General features: G+C 37.9%; 1 long non-coding RNA gene across 1 annotated transcript in view; it reads right to left on the bottom strand.

The window, feature by feature from the left end:
* Positions 1 to 19,665: 19,665 nt before the first annotated feature.
* The window catches only part of LOC144382773 (uncharacterized), a 47,505-nt gene continuing 39,388 nt past the window's right edge, over positions 19,666 to 27,782 (bottom strand). The window contains exon 3 of the long non-coding RNA XR_013450168.1: positions 19,666 to 19,834. This is a non-coding gene — a long non-coding RNA (uncharacterized LOC144382773). The remainder of the gene's footprint in view (positions 19,835 to 27,782) is intronic.

Below are 27,782 nucleotides of genomic sequence, written 5' to 3'. Positions count from 1 at the left end.
GCGCGTGGGGGAAGGACGAAGTACGCCGGGCTCTTCGCTGAAGGAGTGCGGTCTATGTTGTGCTTCCTGCGCTGGTGTCTTTTGTCTGTGTTCTTACTTCACAGGCCACAGAAAAGTGCAGGCGCAGAGTCGGTGTTTCTGCCCGGTGACTCTTGAGAGGATCCTCTTGTTTCTGAAATGACAGAGACGGCGCTGAAGTTTCATTCCTTCAAGGACTGGAGAGAATAAAAGCACTAATGGGGCCCTGACGTTTTCACTCCTCCCATCGCCCCCGCGTAAACAGCTACAGCGAAGAGGAAAAAACAAACCGTGCACAAACCTGCTTTCCGGCACAGTCAGGACATGTAACCTCTTTCCCTCCCCCTCTCTGAGGAAGACAAAAAGCCAAGTGCACCAGTCACGCTTATTCGAACCACGAAGTGAAAATAAGTGGTGGTCGAACTAGTTCTGGTCCCAAATGAAAAACGTGAGGGTAAGGGTTAGAATTTCCCCCTCGGATAAGAGACTATTTTACATGATTATTACGTAGTTGTCCTGTGAGATTCTTAGGACAATAGTGTCATTTTCTTTTACCAAGGACTGCTTCTGAAGGGGTGCATCTGGGAGCTACTAGAAAAGAAAGACAACATTTTTTAGCCCCAACCCCTCCAAAAAGGAAACTAAACAACTCTGATTTTGACGTTGCCACCAGATCATCCTCACGTCTGATTTACCTCAACAGATCATTTCAAACCAAGCCATGACAGAACACCTTGAGCTTCTCTGAAGACTGCAATTTGAAAGATTAGATTTCTATGAATTTTTTTTACAGATAATCTGACAGAAGGGAGTGTAAAGTTATTAACTGGTGTACTGTTTTTAACAGTGGAAAATAGGAAATAACCTGTGTCTATCAATAAGGAAAAGATTAAATAAGTTATGATACTTTAGGATCTGATACACTGACATTGTACAGGCACTAAAAGAAGTAGATCAGTAGGTACTCAAATGAAATAAGGAAAAAAAATCAACTGTAGAAGGACTAAATATTGTATCCATTTAAAGTATGTGTATGTGCATGGCATACAAAGTTTCCAGATGGATAGTAAACTGTAAAAAGTTTTCTCTGGTAGTCAGATTGGTGAATGGAGATATGAAGAGACTTTTTTATCTTTTGCTTTATAACCAATTGAATCTTTAAAAACATGTTTTACTCTTGCAATTAAATGGTTTTTTAAAAGAATATTGTTGGGATGCCTGGGTGGCTCAGTCGTTAAGCATCTGCCTTCCGCTCAGGTCATGATCCCAGGAACCTGGGATCGAGCCCCACATCGGGCTCCCTGCTCAGCGGGAAGCCTGCTTCTCCCTCTCCCACTCCCCCTGCTTGTGTTCCCTCTCTCGCTGACTCTCTCTGTCAAATAAATAAATAAATAAATAATCTTTAAAAAATAAGATTGTTAGAAATTCTATGTTGTAGATACAGAATCAGGTTTAATAAATGTATAAAAGTATAATGTTTGAATAGTCTGTGTCCACTCATTCATACAGATTCATTCAACAATTATATGGTAATGGTTTGACCACACATTTTGTCATCCATGATATGTTGTATTATTTAATGTCACCACATTTCTAATGTGGCCGCATTAAATATATTGCTCCTTCAAGTTCTTTGAAGGCAGAAATGATGTCATATATTTTCCTATATTCTCATAATTCTTGGCAACTTCCCACCATTAAATTTCATCCTTCACATGAATTAAATTCTCAAGTTAATCTGCAAGCAAAAGTTAAATACTCAAATTTTCTTCTGAGTTAGAACTGAGTTAGAATTGAAGAATTTAGAGTCCAAAAAGAACTGTTTCTCCTTACTCAGTTCTTCTTCTGAGTTTTCCTTACTCAGTTCTTCTTTTTAGACTCTAAATAAATTCTTCAATTTCTTCCACCAGGATGTTGACAAAGTTATCATCACTAGCAGCCCTGCCATTAGTCAGACCAATGATATTGATTTCTCATCTGCAATGGAAGGTCCCCTTAAAGTCACTGGCATATTTTTTCCCGTAGGGCTAGCCAGGCTTTTACTGTATAAATTGTCTAGGGCTGGTGTTTATTGAGTGGAATATCAGGTTATTTGCACTTTTTAAACTGTTACACCCCCTCCCCAAAGAGTGAATACAGATGAATTTGAATACAATCAGTATTCAAGTAATGCTACAGCATTTCATTAACAAAGAATATCTGCAATAAATACCCACTGACTAAATCAAAGAGCCTAAGTAATTAGACTAAAGAACATTTTAAAGAAAATATTCACTACAGGATATATTTAAATCTAACAAATCTGGCCATCAAACTGGGCATTCAAATAGCTAATAAAATTTTTTAAATTAAGTAAAATGCATTGATATGAGTATTCCACTTACTAAAAGCTGCAAAAACTGGAGGAAAAAAAAACACAAAAGAGTCTTATTTAGTTTCTGATAACCCCTCAGTAATCTGAATTAGCTGAGAACTGCCCCATAGAAAATTTGAATCATAGCTAATATAACCACTCTTCCCTGCTTTCCTCCTCCTGTTCACTCCATATGCTGCAGAAAACAAGACAAAAACACTTCTGGGACCAATAGTCATCAGTTCACACACAAGAGCCAACACAAAGTGCTTTGGCAGAAAAGCTCCTAGAACTTACTTTGAAAGGTTCTTATCACAAGCAACATGACTGACAAGAACAATAAAATGCCTAGAAATAAATTTTTTTTGAAGTATAGAATATGTAAAAAACTGTCATTGGAAAATGTAAATGATTTCAATATTAACAAATGGAAGATGAATATTTAAGAATGGTTTAGAAAAAGAAGATTAGCAGAGGCTGGTAGTAGGAAATGTGTCTTACTAGATAGTAAAACTTAACACAAAGCTATTATGATCAGAGTTGTAGTGAAAAAAATTATTAGCATAAAAAAGATAAATACAGGGCACCTGGGTGGCTCAGTCGGTTAAGCGGCTGCCTTCGGCTCAGGTCATGATCCCAGGGTCCGGTGGGATCAAGTCCCGCATCTGGCTCCCTGCTCCACAGGAAGCCTGCTTCTCCCTCTCCCACTCCCCTTGCTTGTGTTCCCTCTCTCGCTGTCTCTCTCTCTCTCTCTGTCAAATAAATAAATAAAATCTTAAAAAAAAAACATAGAGAATCCAGAAAAATTCAACTATACATAGAATATTAATATATTATAAAGGTGGCATTTCAGTTTAGTGCGCAAGGAGTATTTTCATTCATAAATTAGCAAAAGAAGGCAATAACTGGCTATCTGGAAGATAAAACGTTAAGCTTCTACCTTGCACCACATGGCAGATAAATTCTATGAGAATTATAGATTGAAATATAAAAAATATAACAAAAATGTATTGGGAGAAAAATTAGAAGAATAACAGTGACTTTAGGTTAAAGAGATTTCTTAAGGAAGGAAGGAAACTTAGAAGCCATAAAATTAAAGATGAATAAGCCATGCCAAAATATGACACTTCAGCATAAAAATTATTTTGAGCTAAAGAAGGCAACTGAGAAGCAGACGCAGGAAGAACTCTACTTTCCCCCATCTAACAAAAGCAGGGCATAAATTTCCCTTTGTGAAGATGTTCCTCTCCTCTCTCGTACCCAAAGGAGGGGAACAACCCTTAGCATTAGAGATGGATATGGCACTGATGAGTCTGCATAAAAAAGTCTTACTAAATAACCTTTATCTACCATTAGTTTCCCCCATATATTTACCTTCCCACAATTTACCACTCCTAGAAGCTCAAACTCCTCTTCCTTTGTCTACTCGTTTCACAATTTATCATCCTTCATTAAAACAGTATAGGAGCTCTCAAGCCTAACCACTTCTTTGAGTTTTTACTTTTTTCTGTGGACCCCTATGCATGTAAAATTGAAAAGAGAATTTCATACCTTTCTTCCTGTGAGCCTGTCTTTGCCAATTTAGTTTGTAGGACTCCAAGTTCTACCAAGAGGGTAGAGGAAAAATCTTTCCTCTCCTGCAAATACACATGGCTATGTTAAAGTTTAAAGTATTTATTGGCAAGATACACCATAAAACCTCAAAAGATAAATGAAAGAGTTGTGATAATATTTATAATACATATGATACAAGGTTAACAACTCTAATGTAGACAATGCTTATAATTTGATTTTTTCAAAAAGTAATAAAAATGAGCAAAAGAAGTGATCAAGAGTAAATGAGAAAGGACAGTAAACAAGAAAATACTCAAACTGACTACCACACAGCCAAAAGCTAATTTTCCTTTCTTGGATTGGCAAAAATTGAAACAAGTCATAACATCTAATACTGGGAGGATGTGGTGGTAAAATGTACATTCTTGCCTACCGGCTGCATGCGTTACTACAACTCTTCTGAAAAAATCACTCTTTGACCAAATTTTCTCAACTTTAGGATTCTCCTGTAGAAATAAACATGATAGTGTGTTTTGAGGCACTCCTAATTAGAAACAACCATCCATCAGGAGGGAGGTGATTGAGAGTTATGGTACATCTATACTATCAAAAGACTTCACAAAGCTGTATTGCTGTTTCCTAAACTATTGCCTCCAAAGTTAGGGCTATTGAACCCCCAAAGACATATAAGTGAAAATGAAGAATGGCATTATTTAATTAGAAAAGTAATAATATTCTGCTCTACAGTAATACTGATAAACCTGGCCCTGGAAAATGGCATTCATTCTTAATTAGCACTCACCAGAATTGGCACACATTGCTGGATTAATTGTCCTTTGTAGCAACTGAGTTGCTGTAAATTAGCTGTATTGGACTACTGGTAATCCTTTCTGCCTTTCACACAAGTCAGATTTTCTTTCTTTCTTTTCTCTTTTTTTTTAAGATTTTATTTATTTATTTGAAAGAGACAGAGCCAACGAGAGAGAGCACAAACAGGGGGAGGGGCAGAGGGAGAAGCAGACCGTCTGTCTGCTGAGCAGGGAGCCCCACGCGGGGCTCAATCCCTGAGGGGAAGGTAGACGCTTGACCGACTTAGCCGTTTAGACGCCTTAGCCACCCAGGGGCCCCCGATTTTCTTGATCCTCGTCTCCTATCGACACTTAAAGCAAACACTTGACCCAGATTTTGGCAGGTCCTGGTCTCCCCTTCTTATTCCCTGGTAGGTCCCTGAATGCCTGTTCCCCTTGAGGATCAATTTCTAGCTTTCTGCCCTTAAATCATTCCTTATTAATCCCTATCAATATTGTGCCTGGTACCCAAGGTTACCTCATCCATCTCTCCTGACTAGTGACCATCCCTGAGACCTTGGAATGAAACTTTTTATTATATCAAGTTTCTTGCTATTCAGAACCCTATCAGAGTCAGACAATGAGAAGTGTACTTCTAGAAGGGACCATTCGAAGAGTCTAATCAGGGGTACCTCAGTGGCGCAGTCAGTTAAGCATCTGCTTTTGGCTCAGGTTAGGATCTCGGGATCATGGGATTGAGCCCTGAGTGGTGCTCCCTGCCTGACCGGAAGTCTGCTTCTCCCTCTCCCTCTGCCCCTCCCCCTGCTTGTGCTCTCTCTCATTTGCTCTCTCTGTCTCTTTCAAATAAATAAATAAAATCTTGTGTGCTCCTGCTTGTGTGGTCTTTCTCCTCTTCCTCAAATAAATAAGTAAAATCTTAAAAAAAAAAAATAAGAGTCTAATCAGAGGCATACTCAGGTTCTTATAATAGGGTACCTAGCCTAGAAACACCATGGTTGTGTTTGGGTTAGGGTGGGGAGGGAAGAAGGGAGAGGGTTGGGTGTTGGTAGCTGAGGGAGTAAGCAAACATGTAAAGACGGTGTCACTTTTATTTTTCCCAGTCTTGATTTCACACTTCTTTCTTCAACATCTTTTATTATGTCATTACAGACTTAAATCTAATGTCAACATACTGCTTTACCAAAAAGGTACTTCTTTTGGAGATTATGCTAGGGGAGCAACAAACTAGAATAGGTCCCATTTAGTCTCTCAGCAAATTCTTTAGACCAGCACTGCCCAGTACAAATGTTAGCCACAAATAGTTTTCAGTTTTCTAGTAACCACATTAAAACAAACAAACAAACAAACAAACAAAAGAAACAGATGAATAACTGAAATAATGTATTTTATTTAACCCACCACATTTAAAATATTTAAATTTTAATATGTAATCAATAGAATCAATCATTCATGAGATATTTTACTTTTTTTTTTTGTGCTAAGTCTTCAAAATTGATAGACAATTGACCTTTGAACAATATGGGTTTTAACTATGCATGTCCATTTATATGTGGATTTTTTCAATAAATACAGTAGTAGTACTCTAAATGTCTTTTCTCTTCCGTATGATTTTCTTAACATTTTCTTTCTCTAGTTACTTTACTGTAAGAATATAGTATATAATACTTACAATATACAAAATATGTGTTAATTGTTTATGTTACCAGTAAGGCTTCTGGTCAATAGTAGGTTATTAGTAGTTAAGTTTTTGATGAGTCCAAAGTTATACATGGATTTTTGACTGCATGGGGAGGTCGGTGCCCCAACCCCCGTGACGTTCAACAGTCAACTCTATATTTTGCACTTCCATCACATCTCAGTTGTACTAGCCATATTTCAAGTGTTCATAGCCACATGTGACTAGTGGCTTCAATACTGGCCAGCACAGTTTAAAATATGCCACAGTTAGTCCCTCCAAAAGAATACAGGCTACCAAGAGACTCAATTCCCAAAATTCTATTTCCCTAACTTCTAACAAACATTTGAAAGCATGAAATAGAGGTAATTATCTTTTTCCCAACTAACTTTGTATCTTAACTATTCCTTCCATATATACCTCAGATCTGTTATTTTCACTTTCTTCTTTAATGACCCTCTTTGTGCTCATTTTTCTTTTCTGTTCCATAAGCTTTATTCTACGATTCTCAGTAATATTCAAATACTTTGGAATATACTTATTTGCAAAACAAATTAGCCCATTTAATTGATCACTTCTTGTGGACAAGTCATAATGAGAATACTGTACAAAATAAGTATATGACCTTTATTAGTGTCTGACTCCATGATCAATAAGTATTTATTAAGCATCTACTATGCTATCAGCAGCACTAATAAATTTCCGAATGGAGTTTTCACTGTGTACACTAACATATTCCTTATATTAGTTTGCCTGACCAGTCTTTTTACATCAATTTTTAAACTTGAATCAGCATACATTTTAGGAGAAGTAGGCTGTTTGCTACCAAACAGAATTCTTTTCCTCAGTGTCTCAGTCACATAAATGTTTTGATCTAAATTTTTAATCTAACTGTGGTTTGCTGTCTTTTAAGTCAAACACACCACCTCCTGGCAGCAGGAAGCACCACCCAAAACAGCAATTTCAGGTTTCTTGTTTCAGGGTTGTTTGGATAATAAGTAGGTTTATTAACAACAGTGATTTGGAATGATACCATTCCTGCTGGGTAACTGCATGATTTTAGCAAGAAGGGCTCAAAGTTTGCTTGTAGCCAATATGAGACATGGTGTTCTAATATAGGTCAAAGTTATTATCTATTTTGATAACATTCTTTCTCTCCAGGTTGGTGTTTCAAATGGTTGTCTGGATTGCTTTTCTTAATTGCTGTCTTTTGGCCTGAAGTGTTTACATAGAAATCAGAGCCCTTTTCCAGTTAAGAGTAACTCCACATGCAGGCACACACGTTGGTAATGCCACCCAGAATAAATCAAGTAATGAACAACATGTTTGAACTGAATCTTAAAAATTCTTGGATACAATTGCTGGCAATCAAAACTGTTTTCAGTTTATTTTGTGTACTTTGATTTTTTAATCCCTCCCAGAATACTCGAGGGAAATGACTTCTCAAGTGAGTTGATAAAGTGATTATAATGAGCCCAATTCTCACCTGCGTGTTTTGATGGGGGTGGAAGAAAATTTCAAATTCTTACTAAGGTCCAGGGCATAGAATTACCATTTAGGAAGCAGGTACTTGCTTAAAGCCTAGACCCTGATAGCTGTTCTTTAGGGAAAATTCTTCAAGGAGACCAACATAGTACAGTGTTAAGAACCTGGCCTTTCAACCTAGACAGCCAGGGATTTAAATACTAGCACTATTACTTAAAAGCTAAGTATGAAGGACCCAATCCTCTGTGCATCACTATTGGTTTATAAAATGTAAATCGTAGTAACTACGTCACAGGTTTGTTGTAAACTTTAAATGAGAAGACATTTTCCAGGTAGTTATGAGTAGGCAAAATGGGCATAAGATACAGTCAACATCCTCTTCCTTCCCTCGGTGGCATGAAGAATGCCACGTCCAGTTCCTTTAGGCAGGTGATCTACTTAGAGTTGCCCAGACTCTCATCCCAAGTGGATCTTCACCTTGTTCCTCTCCTCTTCCCTCAGAGCCGATGATAAATTACTCGGTGACTTGCTCTCTACTTTCCACTTTGGCAGCTAATCCGAAAAATTTATCCTTGTTAATATAAAGAGCCAATGGATTAGTTTTAATAAACTCTACCTGTAGCTCAAAAGGACAGTGAGAAATTTGTGGGTAGTCAGATATGACGTTTGGTATCTAACTCTCCCTCCTCTTTTTTTCAATAATTTGGGTTTACAAGTCTGGTATCTCAGAAGCAGTTCACATCTTTTTTTGGCATTAGTACAGTAATAGATATTAAACCTTCAGCATGTGGGCAGTGATTATAATGGGCAATCAGATTTCTCATAAATGAGATTAACTAATGAAAGGCATATGATTAGAAAAGAAAAAGAGAACTAACATTTATTTGATACTTTCCGTATTCCAAACACTGTACTAAAACTATTCAAAAGTTGATTTACTTAATCCTGACTAATAAAATAGGTAATGAAACTAGGTTTTAAGGCAATTAAATAATTTATCCAAGGCCACAGTAGGCAGAATTGGTATTTAACTCCAGCTCATTTGCATACAAAACCTGTTCTTTATCCATCACAATATTTTAATTCACACATCCCATGAGAGATAGGAGCAACTTTAGGAAACCTGACATTAACCTTAAACAATCAACTAATAGTAGAGTTTGGCTTTTATGGGAAATCTGTTTACTTATCTGCAGAATTATAGGATGTTAATTTGGTAAACGACCTTAGATATATCATCTCTTCTCTACCCCATAGCATGTGAAACCCTCCCGACTTTCTGGGCCTTTCGTAAAACATGTATTCAAGAGAACTGAGGGGAAAAGAAAGTGGTCCAGAATTCCCCTTGAGCAGATAGGGTTTGGATCTCAAATCAAGCTCCAGTTTTCTGCTCATTTAATTAAGCTATCTACATACTTATTTTTCTAAGAGGGGCATTGATATTTACAATGAATCCTGATTGATGTCTGGCATCACTTTACCAAGGTACAATCCCTGACCAATTTTCAGCTAGTGGCCAGTATGCTTTTGTAGCACAAATCCCATAATACCAGTTGTTGAGGACCACTTGATGATCAGTTTTCCACTAAAATACTCTCAGGAGTTGTCAAATAGTGTGGTAACATTTTGACATCACTGGTACCAGGCAATGTTATCTATAGTATTGAGATGCTTAAGATAGATTTAAAGCAAAAGAGATGCAGTGTATCTCACTTATAAAATCTGTGGCAGTGAGACAACTTCCCAATATACATTATCTGCTCCTTAGAGCTCTTTAAAATTCTATTCCTCTAAATAATTGGTTACAAAAGCTAGCTCCTATGAAAGTACCCTAATTTTTATTTCAGCAAAGATAGAAAACTCCATTTCTATCATAAAGATGATATGATAGGGGATTTTAGATTTATGGCTGCCTGACCTATTATATTGTTTACCATCTAAATATTCACCCAATGACTGAGTCCAGTTACCCAGGAAACCTTGGGTTTCCTTGATTCATTACAAGAAACTGGTGCCAAGGAATGCTGAGTGTCTCCCAAAGGAAAATGTATACAAATCCATGAATCAGTAAGATTGTATGCTTTAGTCAATTCATGAGTAAATTGCAGCCAGGTGTTGGATTCATACCAGCAAGTGACTAAAAGCACAAAAACTAACATTAAGAACAAGAGCTTTAAAGAAAAATAAACAAAAGGCATTTAGATAGGGAAGAAAGAAGTAAAACTTTATTTGCAGATAACATGATTGTCTATATAAAATTCTGAAGGAATCTACAAACAAGTAACTAGAGCTAATACATGAATTTAACAGGTTTTTGGATATAAAATCTATATACAAAAATGAGTTGTATTTTTATATTCTAGCAATGAACACTTGGAAATTAAAATTTATGAAATTATCTGGATTAGGTAATGATTTCTGAGACTCAACACTAAAGCACAAGTGATAAAAGAAAAATTTGATAAACTGAACTTCATCATTTTTTAAAATGTGCACTTCAAAGAATACCACTAACAAAGGTAAAAGACAAACCCACAGGCTGGAAGAATATATTTGCAAATCATATAATATGATAAGGAACTTATATCCATAATATATTAAGAATTTATAACTCAACAATAAGACAACCCAATTAAAAGATGGACAAAAGATTTGAATTAAAAAAAAGTACACAAATGGTCAATAAACACATGAAAGAATGCTCAGTGTCATTAAGCAGTAGGGAAACGCCAATCAAAAACCACAAAAGAGGGACACCTGGGTGGCTCAGTCAGTTAAGCGTCTGCCTTCAGCTCAGGTTGTGATCTCTGGGTCCTGGGATCCAGCCCCACGTCAGGTTCTCTGCTCAGCAGGGAGTCTGCTTCTCCCTCTGCCTCTCCCCCCACCACTTGTGCTCTTTCCCTCTCTAATAAATAATAAAAAAAGTCTTAAAAAAACCCCACAAAAGATATCACAAGAAATATAGCCACTAGAATAGCGGTAAAACAAACAAAACAGAAAATAACTAGTACTGACAAAGATGTGGAGAAAACAGAATGTAACTGTGTCCCAAGCAGGCTAGAGACTACATATCTCTAACTCACAGACCTCTAGCCCCTAGCGTATAGCTTGTGGCCTCTAGCTTATAGCTTGACTAATTATAACTTCCTCGAGATTTCAGTAGAACACTGACTCTGAGGAAACAAGGAGCACTAGCCACTCACTGCTGCTAATGTGACCAATTGTTGGATCAGTCATCCAAAGCCTTGGTGAGTATGATTATTCTAATCCTACAGTTATTCCTGTATATAATTTCACTCATGTACACCCATGTGCCAAAAATAGTTTGGCAGTTTCTTACAGTGTTTAACAGAATTGTTACATGACCCAACAAAATTACTCCCAGGAATCTCCATAATAGAAATGAAGTATGAGTGCTCACATAGAGATGTGTGCACAAATGTTCATAGCAGTATTATTCATAATTGCCAAAAAGTAGAAACATCAACTGTTGAATGGATAAACAAAATTTAGTGTATCCACACAAAGAATACTATTTAGCAATTAAAAGGAATGAAGTGCTGATACATGCTATAACATGGATGAAAGCATTATATTCAGTGAAAGAAATAAGATACAAAAGATCAGATATTGTATGATTCCATTTATATGAAAGGTCCAGAAAAGGCCAATGTATAGAGACAGTGATTAGTGATTGCCTTGAGCTGTCAGGAGGAGATGGGGATTGGTTGCTAATGGGCACAAGTTTTCTTTGTTTGAGTGATCAAAGTATCCTAAAATTAGATTGTTGTGATTTTTGTACCAGTCTCTAAATACAATAACTGCCATTGCATTGTAGACCTATCATGAGTGAGTTTATGGTATATAAATTATATATCAATAAAGCTACTTAAAAAATTGTAAATTTTGTCTTTTTGGATAAGAGTTTCCTGGAAATATAAGTCATGTCAATAAAGACAAAGAAATGATAAAGTTTTGTTTGTGAAGACAGCAGAATAGTAAAGCCAATTTATGTAGACAGTTAATTTACGGGTTTATGGTTTCAGTTTTTAAAACCAATATATATCTTTTTAAATCATAAACACATCAGATAGTTAAAACTGCAATGCAAAAATTAAAATATAGTATGTGATAGAGTGAATGGGTGGTTATTCTAGATTAAGCATTCAGAGAAGAGTTTTACAAAAACACCTTTTATTTACTAAACCTCTGGTTTAGTAATATGAATGATAAAGAGGAGCCAACCTTGTGAATATGGAGGTGGGGTGGGGTGGAAGAATAGGAAGAGCATTTTAGCAAAGGAAATAGCTAGTGCAACTAGGGGTCTCTTTGTTCGTATTTCTCTAATGAACTCTTCAATTTCATCTCTCCAGACATCAGAACAATGCATTTCTCTACTTCCTGCCAGTGCTCAGCAAACTCTTGAATTTATTGATCTTTCTTTAATTTAAAAAAAATCTTTATTGGGCTATAATTCACATACCATAAAATTCACCCATGTTAGGTGTACAATGTAATAATAGCATATTTATAGGTTTGCTCAAAAATCACCACAATCCAATTTTGATGACCTCAAAAAGAAACCTTGTAAATAATGTGACTCTTCTTTATACTCCTCTCCTTTTGTTCCTTTCCCTCTCTCTCTCATCAACCCAAGGTTGGTGAAAACTTTTTCACTCTTCTGCATTGGCCCACTGACCACTAGTTAAGAGCCACAATTTTATAGCAGTTTCCAACATTAAAATTTTTGTGATTCTCTGACTTATCCATTCTTTCATTGTACTTTTCTTTCTTTCCTGAACTTCCTAAACTTATTTTCTAGTTGACAGGGTAGGGGCCAAGGGCAGGCTTGGCAGGCCAAGATGGGTAATTTGGCATGAAGATTATTTTGAGTGGAAGGCAATTGAGACCTAACTTCCTTAACTATATAGAAGGATCTAAATTGGGGGTCTTTTCCAGAATAAGGGTTATCAGCAGAGATAAATTTTATATGAGGGACCCCTGTGTGGTAGGGCAAACATCTAATCAGCAAACATGTGCTCTTCCTATTGCCCTGTGAAGTGCAGTCCTTTCCTCTGAAGTACCAGCCCTGGCCGCCTTCCCCTTGTTCAGAATGACATATAGACCTCATTTTGCCTGTCTTCAGAATTTCCATGTCTGTATGGATTCCCCATATGTACGCTATTAAATGTGATTTTCTCCTGCTAATCTGACTTATGTCGATTTGATTCTTAGTCCAGCTAGAAGGACACTTGAAGGGGACAGGAATTCTTGCTCCCCAACAACGGCATTATCTTTATTATCTCGGGGAAAATTAGAATTGTTACGGCAGAAATCAATGCAAGTTTTACTATTTTTAAGACTTCAGCTAAGTCTCTTAAGAATAAAATATTAAGGGGGCACCTGGGGGGCTCGGTCAGTTAAGCGTCTGCCTTCAGCTCAGGTCATGATCTCAGGGTCCTGGGATTGAGTCACGCATGCGGCTCCGGGCTCAGCGGTGCATCTGCTTCTCCCTCTGCCTCTGCCCCTCCCCACTGCTAGTGGTCTCTCTCTCTCTCTCTCTGTCAAATAATAAAAAAAAAAAAGAATAAAATATTAGGGTCCTGAAAGGATAGAAACACAAAATTAGTGCCAAAACAAAGATAAAATACTAAAATAGGTGCAGATATACCTAATTTCTTCCAAGGCCTCTTGCCACCTCTTCAAGACACCTCATTCTGCCCAGAGACTTCTTTGAGGATACAATTTAATGCCCTATATGAATACTTTCTTTTTCTTAACAGAACAGTAGTAAGCTTCCTCCCCTATTGGAGGATGGCGTCCTTAATCTCCTATAGTCCCTGTGGGTGATGGTGGTAAAGAAGGGAAAGCCCTGGTGGATCAGAGGGAGTCAGAATAGTGGGGAAACCTCCCCTGATTCTAATTCATTTAGTAAATATTTGTACCAAGCATTCTAGACTCTGAGTGTGCTATGACTTTATGACAGTGAAATTTTAGGTGAACAATGCACTGTAAAGAATTATAATTTGGTAGATTTTGCAATAAATATTCATGAAATTTATTGTTTATAACATTCTGGAATAAAAGTTTCACTATGTTTCCATCTATTCGAGTAAATTAATGTCAATAGCCCTTGTCAATGTTTTTATACTGAAAACTAAGCTTTTAAAAAACTATTAACCATCCACTAAATAAATTCCATACTTCCTCATTTGCCTTTTGAAAATAGTAAAGTCAGCAGGAGAGGAGTTCTTGCCAGCATTTACTCAGGTTCCCTCCTGCTATCCTTCTCTTGCCTCCAATCAACCCTTGCTAACTCTTGCTAACGTTTTGTTTGCAGAGAGAAGATGTAAATAAAAACTTTCATTGAAGAAGAAATAATAGGCTTATTCCAATGAAAATTCTGATTAGAAGCCAAATACTACACATGGTGTTTTTCTGGATTCCTAATTTTATTTTATTTTATTGTATTGTATTTTTTTAAAAGATTTTATTTATTCATTTGAGAGAGAGAGAGAGAGCAAGCATGAGCAGGGGGAGAGGGAGAAGCAGACTCCCCACTGAGCAGGGAGCCCGATGTGGGGCTGGATCCAAGGCCCCTGAGATCATGACCTGAGCCGAAGGCAGACGCCCAACCATCTGAGCCACCCAGGTGCCCCCAGGCTCCTAATTTTAAATGAATTTTTAAAGCAGATTTTTCTAGATAGCTAATACATTAGATTGTCCAGAAGAATTTATAGTCAAATATATGCCAGAAAAATACTGCCTTATTAGTACCTTACTGAACTTCATATATTATCTTTTCAACACAAATTTATTAAATGACTGTACTCAGCTGTTAGAGGACTATTACATGTATAATATGCTGGCATAGCCTGGAGGTTATAGAGGTTGCCAGACTCCTCTCTGGTCCCTCATTTTCATTCATTACCCCACCTCGGTTTTTCTTGAGCTTTAGTTTCTGGGATCTTTCTCTCTCCACCATGGAGCAGATGAAAAAAGAACTGTGTAGAATGTGCCTTTGAATTACCAGCTGGTGAGACAGAAGAGAGGGTATTTATTCTCAAGCTTCTGTTCTCCCATTTATTAAGGGTTCTGTAGGTAAGCTAGAATGGCTGAAAGGGTGCCCAAAGGCATCCCAAGTGGTGACGGAAGACAAGTCTGGCAGAAAGTAAGAGAGCCTTGCTGTACCTCAGACAAGGTGCTGCCAGGCCACACCTTCCTATAGTTTCTTGTGGCAACAGTTCTGGAACCAAAAAGTGAGCCAAGATCATGTAAGACAAGACATAGAGGATGTGCAACACAGCCCAGCAGTTCTGGACCCAATTCTAATGTGTGTGTGTTGGGGGGAGGGGTCAGTTTTTCACACCACCAGTCAACTCTCCGACACCAGCTGGGTGTCCGGCAATTCAACTCAATTCTGACACTATCTACTGGAAGATAGCTTCACATTCCCCTGGTTAAGGGCTCAGTCCCACAAGACTGCTTCTCTGTCCCAACTTCAGACCCCAGTCAAAGCCCATCTTATCACCTGTGCTTCTGACCTACATGCTACAGATTGGGGGTTCCAACAACCCCATCCTTGGACTTCAGAAGTCAGTCCAAAGTCCAGGTCATTACTTGTACTTCTGACCAACTGGCTATGTATCAGAGGTTCCCACATCCCCTCCTAGGGTTTGATTAATTTGCTAGAATAGCTCACAGAACTCAGGAAACTCATTTGCTCCCTAGATTTACCCATTTGCCATTTTACTATGAAAGGATATAACTCAGGAAGAGTCAGACAGAAGAAATGCATCAAGGCAAGTTATGGCGGAAGGGGGCAGAGCTACCATGCCTCCGCGGGCACAGCACTCTCTCTGAATCTCCATCTGTGCACCAAAGTGGAAGCTCTAAAATCCCATTCTTTTGGGTTTTTATGGAGACTTCAGTATATCAGCATTAATCAATTCAATCTCTAGCACCTCTCCCTTTCCTGGAGGTCAGTGGGTGAGACTGAAAGTTCTAACACTCTAATCACATGGTTGGTTCTCCTGGTGACCAGCCTTTCTCCTTAGGTGAGGTCCAAAAGTAACCTCGTGAGCATAACAAAACACACCTTTATTGCTCTTGTCACCTAGGAAATTCTAAGGGCTTAAGAAGCTCTGGTGGCTCCTGGATGGCTCAGTTGGTTAAGCGTCTGACTCTTGATTTCGGCTCAGGGTCCTGAGATCCAGCCCCACATTGACCCCCACATTGAGCCCCCACACTCTGGCTCCACGCTTAGCAGGGAATCCGTTCCTCTCCCTCTGCGTCTCCCCCAGCTCATGCATGAAATCTTTCTTTCTCAAATAAATAAATAAATCTTTAGAAAAAAGAAGCAGCAGCAGCAGTTCTGCCAAACAGGAACGAACACCAAATATATATTTCTTATTATTAGTCACAATATCACACGGTCTACTTCTAGCCTGGGCAAAAGAAGACCGTAATGGGTCATGCCCATCTCAACTGAGGACTTTTTTTTAAAGATTTTGTTTTTAAGTAATCTCTACACCCAGCATGGGGCTCAAACTCACAACCCCAAGATCAGGAGCTGCACACTCTACCAACTGAGCCAGCCAGGTGCCCCTCAAATGAGGACTTCCAAGTTTGGAACAAAAGCCTCATGGTAACAAAGATTATACATTTGTTCAGCATTATCTTCTCTGCATACACATTCTTGGGGAGTCTGGCAAGGACATTTAGCTATGGCTTAATGAGATTAGTGTGTTTGGGGACCTGGATTCTTGCCATCTCTCGGTATCATTCTACCTGGTAGGTATGACTGAAATAGGCCATGGCTCTTGACCTCACACAGCGCAAGTGTTTCTGGCATATTGTCAACTGAAATGTCTTACTGATTGTGGGATAAGTGCGAAATAAAACCTCTGGTCTTGAAGAATATACCTCCATTACAACAAATAATTTTAAATGTGTAAAGCTGATTCTGATATGACTAAAAGGAAAATATCAAGATGAAAATTTAATTATTAATGTTCACAACTGGGTTTTCCATTGATGGGCTGGCAATATAATAAGAAATGCAGGGCGCCTGTGTGGCTCAGTCAGTTAAATGTCTGCCTTTGGCTCAGGTCATGATCCTGGGGTCCTGGGATCGAGTCCCACATCGGGCTCCTTGCTCCACAGGGAGTCTTCTTCTCCCTCTGCCCCTCCCCCCTGCTCATGTGCTCTCTCTCTCTCTCAAAAATGAATAAAATCTTTTAAAAAATAAATATATAAAAATAAAAAATGCAAATAGCATAAATTCTGTAATAAATAAGGAATAAATAATAATACACATTTATATCTATCTATTTTATAAAGTGCATTTTCTTACCTTACTTTCAGAAATTCCCATCTTCAATCACTTTAAAATCCTTTGAAAAAATATTCCTTGGGGCATCTGGCTGGCTCAGTCAGTAGAGTATGTGACTCTTGATCTCGAGGTCATGAATTCAAGCCCCACATTGGATGTAGGGCTTACTTAAAAATTTTTTTTTTAAAAGAATATTTCTTTAATACCCAAGCATTATATCTCAGTTATATTTTAATAAACCCGAAAAAATTTTTAAATATATCACAAATGCAGGAGGCCTGGGTGGCTCAGTGGGTTAAGCATCTGTCTTCTGCTTAGGTCATGATCCCAGGGTCCTGGGATCGAGTGAACATCAGGCTCCTTGCTCAGCCAGTAGCCTGCTTCTCCCTCTGCCTGCCACTCCCCTCTGCTTGTGCGCTCTCTGTCTCTCTGACAAATAAATAAAATCTTAAAAAAAATAACAAACTTCTTCCTAGGTTCTGCTTTAATGGCTTCACACAAAATTTGATATGTTGTGTTTTCATTTTCATTAAATTGAAAATATTTTCCAACTTCTTATTTTGATTTATCCTTTTACCATGGATTATTTAGAATTATGCTATTTAATTTCAAGTATTTAAGGATTTATCAGAAATCTTTCTGTTATTAATTGCTAATTAAATTCCACTGTTGTCAAAGAATACACTTTATATGAGTTGAATCATTTAAAATTTATTGAGACTTTTATCATGGTCCAGAATGTGGTCTCTCTTGGTAAATGTTCCATGTGTACTTATAAATAATTCTGCAGTTCTTTGGTTGTGTTTTTATAAATTCAGTTAGGTCAAGTCAGTTGATTACCTTGGTCAAGTCTTTTATAACCTTAATAATTTTCTATCAGATATAGAGACTAGGGTTTTGAAATCTCTGACTGTTATTATAAATTTGTGTATTTCTCTTTGCTCTTCTATCAGTTTTTCTTTATTTATTTTGAAACTCTATTATCTGGTGCATACATGTTTAGGATTTTTACATAATCTTTATGATCTACACTTTTACCTTTATAAAATGGCCTTTTATATCTCTGGTAATCCTTGTTCTAGAGTCTACTCAATATGATAATAATATATTAATATTGCCATGATAGCCTTTTGGTTTGCTTGTTTATTGTAAGCATGATATATCTATTTCTATCCTTTTCCATTTCCATAGAAATTACACAAGCCAGAAATCAGTGGAGCAACATCTTTAAAGAATTGAAAAAAAAAAAAAACAAAACCCCAAAACAAAAACAACTGTCAACTGAGTTCTATGCCTAAAACTTTTTCAGAAACGAAAGAGAAATAAAAATATTTCTAAACTTTTTTAGACTTTTATTGCCAGCAGACCTGCATTATAAGAAATGTTAAAGAAATTTCTTCAGACAGAAAGAACATATACATGATACCAGATGGGAATTTAGATCTATGCAAAGAGATTAAGTGTTCTGGAAATGGGTAAGAATGAGCACAGCATTATAAGTTGTTTCCAGGAATTTTCCACTACTCATGCCTCTTCAGCCTTTAACTGTACTATAAAAATTTAAAGATATTTGAGCAAATTTATGATAGATAAAATAAAAGGAAAAACATTTCTTATTATCCTCTGAAATATTACTGATTCATTTTTCTACACCTCAGGTTTTTCAAGCTTTATCTTTTACGTATGTAATATTTTTCATTTCATATATAGAATTCATAGTCAATGTTTCTTATTAAAATATCTTTATAGCCCTTGTGTTTCTGTAAACAGAGACATAAGTCATAGGGCTAACATCATTTACTAACACTCTGGTGACTATCAGAATGAGTATAAATGGCATCTTGACTGAAAAAAATCCAGTAATATATGGCTTAAAACCATTTATGTCTTTGCCTGGGTGGCTCAGTCAGTTAGGCATCTGACTCTTGGTTTTGGTTTGGGTCATGATCTCAGGGTAGTGAGATCAAGCCCTACGTCAGGCTCTGTGTTGGGCATGGAGCCTGCTTGGGATTCTCTCTCTCCCTCTCCCTCTGTCCCCTCCTTCCCCTAAAACAAAAAGAGAAACTATTTATGTCTTGGATATTGTCTTTTAGAATACGCATTTATTTAAAAAATTTATTCATTCATACAATGAATCATTCAACAATGATTATTGAGTGCCAGGTACTGTTCTAAACCCTGAAGACAGAAGAGTAAATAAAATCTTTATTCTCATGGAGCTCATAGTCTAGTGGAAAAAGACATAAAATAAACAAGTAAACTATATATATATATATGTAATATGTCAGATGATGGTAAGTACTGTGAAGAAAAATATAATAGAGCATAGTAATAGAAAGGATGGAGGTTTTAAAGTGAGAGATCATTGAAGTTCTTTCTGATGAAATGACATTGAATAGCTATGAATAAGATCAGAGAATGAGGGGCACCTGTGTGGCTCAGTCATTAAGCGTCTGCCTTCGGCTCAGGTCATGATCCCAGGGTCCTGGGATTGAGCCCCTGCATCGGGCTCTCTTCTCTGCAGGAAGCTTGCTTCTTCCTCTCCCACTCCCCTTGCTTGTGTTCCCTCTCTTGCAGTGTGTCTCTCTCAGTCAAATAAATAAAATCTTAAAAAAAAAAAAGATCAGAGAATGAGACCCTGAGACAGAAATGTGCTTGACATGTACTAGGAATAGGAAGGGTGTCAACTGGTTGAAAAGAGTGAATGAGACAGAATTGGAGGAGATGAGGTAATTGGGGAGACCAGATTATGTACACTTTTGGGCTATAATAATGACTCACATTTTACTCTGTGTGAGATGGAAAGCTACTGAAGGGTTTGTGGCAGGAAAGGGACACTATATGACTAGTGTTTTAAATGTGTAACTTCGGCCATTCTGTTGAGAATAGAGTGAAGGCACGTTGAGAGAAGAAGCAGGAAGATGTGTTACAAAGATAAATAACATGACATAGAAAAGCTTTAGATCAACTCTATGCACCTTGTGCTCTGATGATAATACAGTCCAAGTGTCAATTTAAGGAGCAACTGAACCAGTGCTACTTTGGAGCTTTCTAGGTTTGCAGCTCTGTAAAATGGCCTTTGTGTCCATTTGGCAGCTACTCTGAGGAACTGTTCTAAGCATTTGGGTTGCAGTTCATTTTGGTGGTGTTCCAGTTATCTATTGCTACCTAATAAATATCCTTAAAACTTAGAGGCTTAAAATAATGACATTTGTTTTGTTCACAAATCTGTCATTTTGGCAGGACTTGTCAATTCAGATCTCTGTTCCACTTGGCAACAGCTGAAAGGGCTGGAATCATCTGAAGGCTGGGTCACTCACATCTGGCATTCGATGCTGTCAGCTGGGTCCTTGGCTGTGGTTGTGGTCAGAATACTTACATATAATCCTCCCATGTAGCTCCATGGCGTCCTCACAGCATGGTGGCTTTGTTTTAAGAGCCAGTATCCCAATGGTGGCTGGGTTCCAAAGTGAGCCACATGGAAGCAATATCACCTTTTCTAACCCTGCCTTGAAAGTCATGCAACAATCCTTCTGCTGCCTTCTAGTCATTAGAAGCAAGTTTGTAAGGCCAGCCCATATTCAGGAGGCAGGGAATTAGTTGCCACCTTTATGATAAGAACATCAAACCCCACTCTGAGGCAAGTTGAGTTGACAGAATGGATGGCCTTAGTAATATCTCTAGGCCTTGATAAAAAAAACTTTCTTTGCCTAGCTTTAAGAGGACACAGAGTTTTGGAAGAAAAACATGTGAAATACAAGGTTAAAAAGAGAGAACGCATCAGAACCAAACTTGATAATTTATTTTCCCAACAAACAGCTGAATCCTTGTCACATTTTAGGAACCCCAAAATGCAAATGCAAGTCTTTGAAGAGCTCATGATCTAATGAAGAGAAAACACACAAACAGATCATGAGGTCGTCAATAGAAGGGCCCATTTCTCACTTATGTATCCTCAGTGCCTAGCACTGTTGCTGCAACATATTAGACACTTAACAAATGTTGGGTAGTTGAATATTCTATTGTAACAAGTGTATATACAATTATTTAAGAGAGTACAGAGGAGGGGGGAATATACCATAAGGGGATCATAGATTTTGCAGAGGATGTGGCATCTAAATTAGGTCCTGGGGCTGCCTGGGTGGTTCAGTCAATTAAGCTCTGACTCTTGGTTTCTGCTCATGATCTCAGGGTTGTAGGATCAAGCCCAGAATTGGGCTCTGCACTCAGTGTTGAGTTTGATTGAGACTCTTCCTTTCCCTCTCCTTCCCCCCCCCCCACCGCCCCTCTGCCCTTCTCCTGGCTCACACATATACTCTCTCTCTCTCAAAAAGATACATAAAAAATCTTTTTAAAAAATTAGATCCCAAATAATAAAGAGGCATCAGAAATATGTGCAAAGACTTAGAAGCATGAAAGACCATGACTGATTAAGAGAACAGCAAGTTCAGATGACTATGTGGCTAAAATATGTCCTTGATACAGAGTAGGCACTCAGAAAATAAATTGTTGAATAAATGAATGGATGAAGAGCGTTGGATGGTCAGCCTAGAAAAGTGAGGTTTATGTTGGGATGTGAATCTTTATGTCATGTAAAGAATGTTGGAATATATCCTACATGCAATATGGAGCTATATAATGTTTTTACACAGGAAAATGATGTAATTAGAGATGTGTTTAAGAGAAAGAACTCTTGTAACAACAAGAATGGTTTGAGAGGAGGGAAGATTGAACCTTGGTAGACCAGACTAGTTTGGAAGCTACTGCAAGAGTAAGACAGTAAAGTAAGAGGAAGAGAGAATAGACAAAAGAGATAGTTTTGATGGTGGAATTGATAGGATTCAATAAGTTGATTAAATCTTGGGGAGTAAAAGTGAAGGAGAGGATACTTCTTAGTTTTCTAGTTGGGTGACTAGATGATGATTATGCCATCAAATGAGATAGAAAATATGGGGATCAGGATATGCTTTGTATGTTTTGTTTTGTGTGGATGTGTGATATAATCTGTTCAGTTCTATGTATTGTATACTAGATCCTCAAGTGGGACATACAGAGGGAATGACTGGTTTACATTTAGAATGATGTACGTAGTCTTGGTTTTTCTAGGGCCCACAGGCTGGGAAATAAAATAATATTCGAACAAGAGACTTAAAATTGCATCTCATCTAACTAACTGGAAATCTAGCTTCATATTGTTTCTTCCTGATTCAACGATATTTCTGAGCTGTTTAATGTGTCCTAGCAGGTGGTGGTAATAACCTACTTCTTACTTCCCTGAAACATTTTCTCAGTTTTCCCCAGTTACTATCAGTATCAGGAAACTAGTACTGTGGTTGAGCACAGATTCTTTTAAAATTTTTTTAAGGATTTTACTTATTTACTTTTAGAGAAAGAGGGAGGGAGAGAGAGAGAGAGAAAAGGAGTAAGAGAGAAGAAGGGTAGAGGGAGAGAGAAAAATCTCAAACAAACTGCACACTGAGCAGGGAGCCCGACATGGGGCTTGATCTCATGACCTGAACTGAAATCAAGAGTCAGACGCTCATTCGACTGAGCCATTCCAGCGCCCCTTTAAGATTTTATTTTTAAGCAGTCTCTGCACCCAACATGGGGCTCGAACCCACGACCCCGAGATCAAGAGTCACATGCTCCACTGACTGAGCCAGCCAGGTGCCCGTCACTGATTCTTCAAGACAGTTCTTATTTCTGTTTCATTCCTTGCTTTTTCACATCCATTGTCGGGACCTCATGGAACTGAGATGACAATTCGGAAATTTCTGAAGGTGGCATGGCTGTTCTTCCATTCTAAATCAGGAGACACCATCATGATGAAATAAGAAAAAAGACTCTCCCCAGCAATTGTGTGCTGGCCATGGAGGTGTGCCTTCTACATGTCCCTTCAAGATAATCTCTTGTTACTTGCTTATTGACTGATAGCCTCCAGCTGCTGCACCTTGGGATCCGCTGTGGTACTTATGCCAAAGTTATGTTTCTTAAGGGCTGCTCCCAGTCAATGACTGAGCATGGCTGGGGTACTAGAACTGAGCTACCTCAGCCCAACATGGGACGCCTCTAAGGGCAACCTTTGCTCTGAGACACCCCACTGGTTTGGCCAAGGCTTTCTCAAAATGACACTGTCATTTGAAAATCTTCCTGCCTTGTGATCCGAAGGCTCTTCTCATCTATTCCTGTTCTTTCCCCCTTTATCTTTCACAGGTGTTTTCTTCCCAGGAAGTTTCTTATATGTCTAGTCCTGTTTGGGCATTTGATTTTTGGAAGACCTGAACTGACAAGAGTGGTCCCGAGAGTGGGGTTGTGAAGCAGGAATTCCTACTATCTATGTGTTCCCTTCCCCCAGATCAAAGGTGAGATTTTTTTTTTTTTAAGTGGTTCCAAGTTGGTAGTTCCAATGGGCACTTTTTAGATGCAAACCCAAATCTTTCTGAAGAAACTCACTTTAAATTCGGTCCTCAAATAAATTTCATATACGAAGTTCCAATAAGTGTGAGTTCACAATAAAAAAATCACAAAACACATGAAATATATGCCTTTCAAGAATTAAGCTCATACCTGTAAATGGGAACAAATGGAGCAATAATGTCCTATACAAAGATTCATCACAACTGAAAGATTGATAATGCATAGAAATGGAATAAAAGCAAGAATTACAGACAATTTTATCATAAAATAAGGTAAAATTTCTTGGATATTTTAGTTTATAACAACTGAACACAAAGATAGGATTCTTGAATTCTGGTTTTGTCAAGAGAAAGAACATGGGCTGATAATGAGAAGCAATAAATAATAAAATTAGTAAATTCTTCAATGCCTAGAATTGTTCAGAAAATATACCCCCTATGAGTACTTATGCTCTCCAAATGGTATTTTTTAAATCGCTCAATAAAACTTCTCTTCTTTTAAAAATGAGCTATCATTTTATATTTGCAGAAGTTTTGACACTGCTGTCTTTAAAAAAATCCAATACCCTTGAGACTGGTGTATCTAATTAATAAAATGCTCTTTGCAAACAAAATAAATTCGGCAAAATTCATGCCACAATTATAACATTGAGATAAACATTTGCATCAAAGCAATTTGATTTCAGATGTTGCATCAAATAACAAGCTGAACACTTCACACTGTATTTATAGACATTCCAAGAGACTGAATTATGCATAATTTATTGTAACTTTGAGCTTGCCACTCACTATGTAGTGTTAACAGCAAATACTGTGGGATACATATAAGTATCAAAATAAATTATGGAAGGTGGGAGAATATGTATTTAAAGCTAAAAGCCTCATCAGCTCTTTTTGCATTTTCTACAAAACAAGAATTAAAGCCCTGTCCGTTAAGTTACCGAGTAATGGTAAATATACTTGCGATCAATTCCTTCTAGAGTTTCTCACCACAAAGATGCTTATTTTTCCAGGTTAATTTGACAAATACTTTGGTAAGCTTGAAAGTATGCGTCTTTTCTTATGTTTCTCTCTTCCATGTTTTGGATCTATCTGCTTTCTCCAGATGATTTCTGCTATGGACTATCAGCTGAAAACAGGCCTAGATTGTATGATAAGCACATGGAGATTATACATCATTAGACCCTTACGCTGCATTACCACCAGCAAGTCCAGTTCAGGAAACTGTTGAGTCATTCTTTCCAGCTGCGGCAAATGTGGGACCAGGGGCTTCTTTTGCTATGAAGAGGGAAGGACTGGCCTGAGGAATTTCAGAGAAGGCGGGGGCAGCAGCCTCTTGCAGCCCGACGCCATCAACATGGTGGGATCTCTTTGGGGATGAAGAAACACAGGAGGAAGTGCAGGAGATTAGGAGTGTGTGAACTGCCTGATATAAATGTGGTGTTCTTTGCTCACAAGAAGGCACGGAACCTGTTTTCAAGAGAGACTGCTGTCAATTCAGACTCTGGTGCCAGGAATGCAGGGACCAGAGAGAGATGGAAAGAGAACACTTGGGGTTTTAAATATATGCAATATATGGTAGGTGGAGAATGTGGCTTCGGAAAAAACTGTATGAGTAGACAGACCTAGGGACAAATCCTGGCTTTAACAACTGCTAGCTGTATCACCTTGGGCAAAGTGTTATAAACTCTTTGAACCATAGTTTCTTTGTGGCAAGAGGATTAAATGAGCTAATGTGTATGAATATATATAAAGGACTCAATGGAGTGTCTAGCATGATAAATGCTCAATAAATACTAGTTTTCTCTCTCTAAAAAGATTATTATTTACAAAAGAACTGTAAATACAATTATATGTCATTTTATAATTAGTCCCACTTGAAAGCGTCTAAGCTTTAACTGTTTATATACATATATATATATACAGATATATATAATATTATAATAACAACAATAGCTAGCTTTCGTTAAATTATTTAATTTATGCCCAACATTGTGCTGAGCACTATATATGCATGATATCATTTAGTCCTCCCATCTGCCATATGAGATACATGTTTTCTTTTTTTAATTATTATGTTATGTTAATCACCATACATTACACCATTAGTTTTTGATGTAGTGTTCCATGATTCATTGTTTGCATATAACACCCAGTGCTCCATTCAGTACGTGCCCTCTTTAATACCCATCACCAGGCTAACCCATCCCCCCACCCCCCTCCCCTCTAAAACCCTCAGTTTGTTTCTCAGTGTCCATAGTCTCTCATGGTTCGTCTCCCTCTCTGATTTCCCTGCCTTCATTTTTCCCTTCCTGCTATCTTCTTCTTCTTCTTTTTTTTTTTAACATATAATGTATTATTTGTTTCAGAGGTACAGGTCTGTGATTCAACAGTCTTACACAATTCACAGCGCTCACCATAGCACATACCCTTCCCAATGTCTATCACCCAGCCACCCCATCCCTCCCACCCCCCACCACTCCAGCAACCCTCAGTTTGTTCCTGAGATTAAGAATTCCTCATATCAGTGAGATCATATGATACATGTCTTTCTCTGATTGACTTATTTCGCTCAGCATAATACCCTCCAGTTCCATCCACGTCATTGCAAATGGCAAGATTTCATTCCTTTTGATGGCTGCATAATATTCCATTGTATATATATCTCCCCACGATTTCCTTGCCCTAATCCATTCTTATCTCCAGCTGCAAGAAAAAACTTTCTGAAGTTCAGCTTCATGCATTCCTCCTCTTCCCACTACTGACTGAATTAAGTCCAAATATCTCTGACTTTCTTTCAATATTCTCAATAACCAAGTGTAAATCCTTCTTTTCACCCTAATTCTCAGTTTAGTGCTGCATTTTGGATGCCCCAGTTAACCTGGATTACCCATGGTATCTTGGATAATGCCCAGCTACCCTGGACAACCTTAACTACCTTGCTTTGCTGCCTTTAACAGCTCCCTGTTCACCTCAGTCCCTAAAGCCTCCCCTCCCCTAGCCCCATCAGAATTTTACTCATATTCTGGAGTTTAGAGCCAATATTCCTTCATTAATCAAGACTTTGCTAATCTTTTACCTCTCTTTGTGATCAATCCCTCATTTCAATATACACAGCTCTTTATTTTTGCCTCCATTATGGTAGCTTTCTTTTTCTGCCATATTACTATTTTAGGTTAACATATTCTTAAAAGTAGAAACTGAGTCTTATTTATTAAACATCCCAGTTATTTGAATATAGTAAGTCATAGTCAACACATATATCTCTTAATTCTGTTCCAGGCATTGTTCTAAGATCTTCTACATATATTAACTCAACCCATGCAATGAACCTGCTAGGTAGGTGTGGTAGGTAGCCTTTAACATGGCCTGTGATATCCTGGACTCCTAATGTTCATACCCATCTGTAATCAACTCTTTTTGAATATGAGCTGGACATAGCAACTTGTTTCTAATGAATACATATGGCCAAAGTGATGGGATGTCACTTCTGAGGTTAGGTTACAGAAAAATCTCTGGCTTCCATCTTGGGCTTCCTCTTTGTTCATTTGCTTGAGGGAAGCCAGTTGCCATACCAGGAGCTGTGTCACAAAAAGGCTCACATAGCAGGGAAATTCAAGAAGCTGCTGGCCAACAGCCAGAGTGAACCTGAGGACCTCAGTCTGATAGTCCATGAAGAACTGAATCCTGCTAAGAATCAAGTGAGCATGGAAGTAGATCATCACCCAGTCAAGCCTTCAAGTGAGACCACAGCCCTTGCTGACATTCTAAATACAGCCTTTAAGAGAGACCTTGAAGCAAAGGTACCCAGCTAAGCCATACCTGGATTCCTGACTCACTTTTGTGGTAATTTGTTATACAGCAAAGGATGATGAATACAGTATTATTATTATTATTATTCCTTCTTTCCAGATGAGAATGCTGAGGCTCATGTACTTAGTAAGTGACAGGGACAGGATTCAAACCAGGGCAGTATAGCTCCAGAGTTCACATTCTTAATCACAAAGTTAACTTGTCTCATAAATGATGAATAAAAGTTCTTTCCTTAAACTGGACCATTGACTATAACATAGCAAAGTGATTAGCTCAAACAAACAATTAAGAGTTGACTGCAAAAGAGTTTATAGTATCCTAATTC

Source organism: Halichoerus grypus, chromosome 8, assembly GCF_964656455.1.
Source record: "Halichoerus grypus chromosome 8, mHalGry1.hap1.1, whole genome shotgun sequence".
Lineage (NCBI taxonomy): Eukaryota > Metazoa > Chordata > Mammalia > Carnivora > Phocidae > Halichoerus > Halichoerus grypus.
The sequence above is the reverse complement of the archived record's forward strand: the minus strand, read 5'-3'. Positions and strand labels throughout refer to the sequence as shown.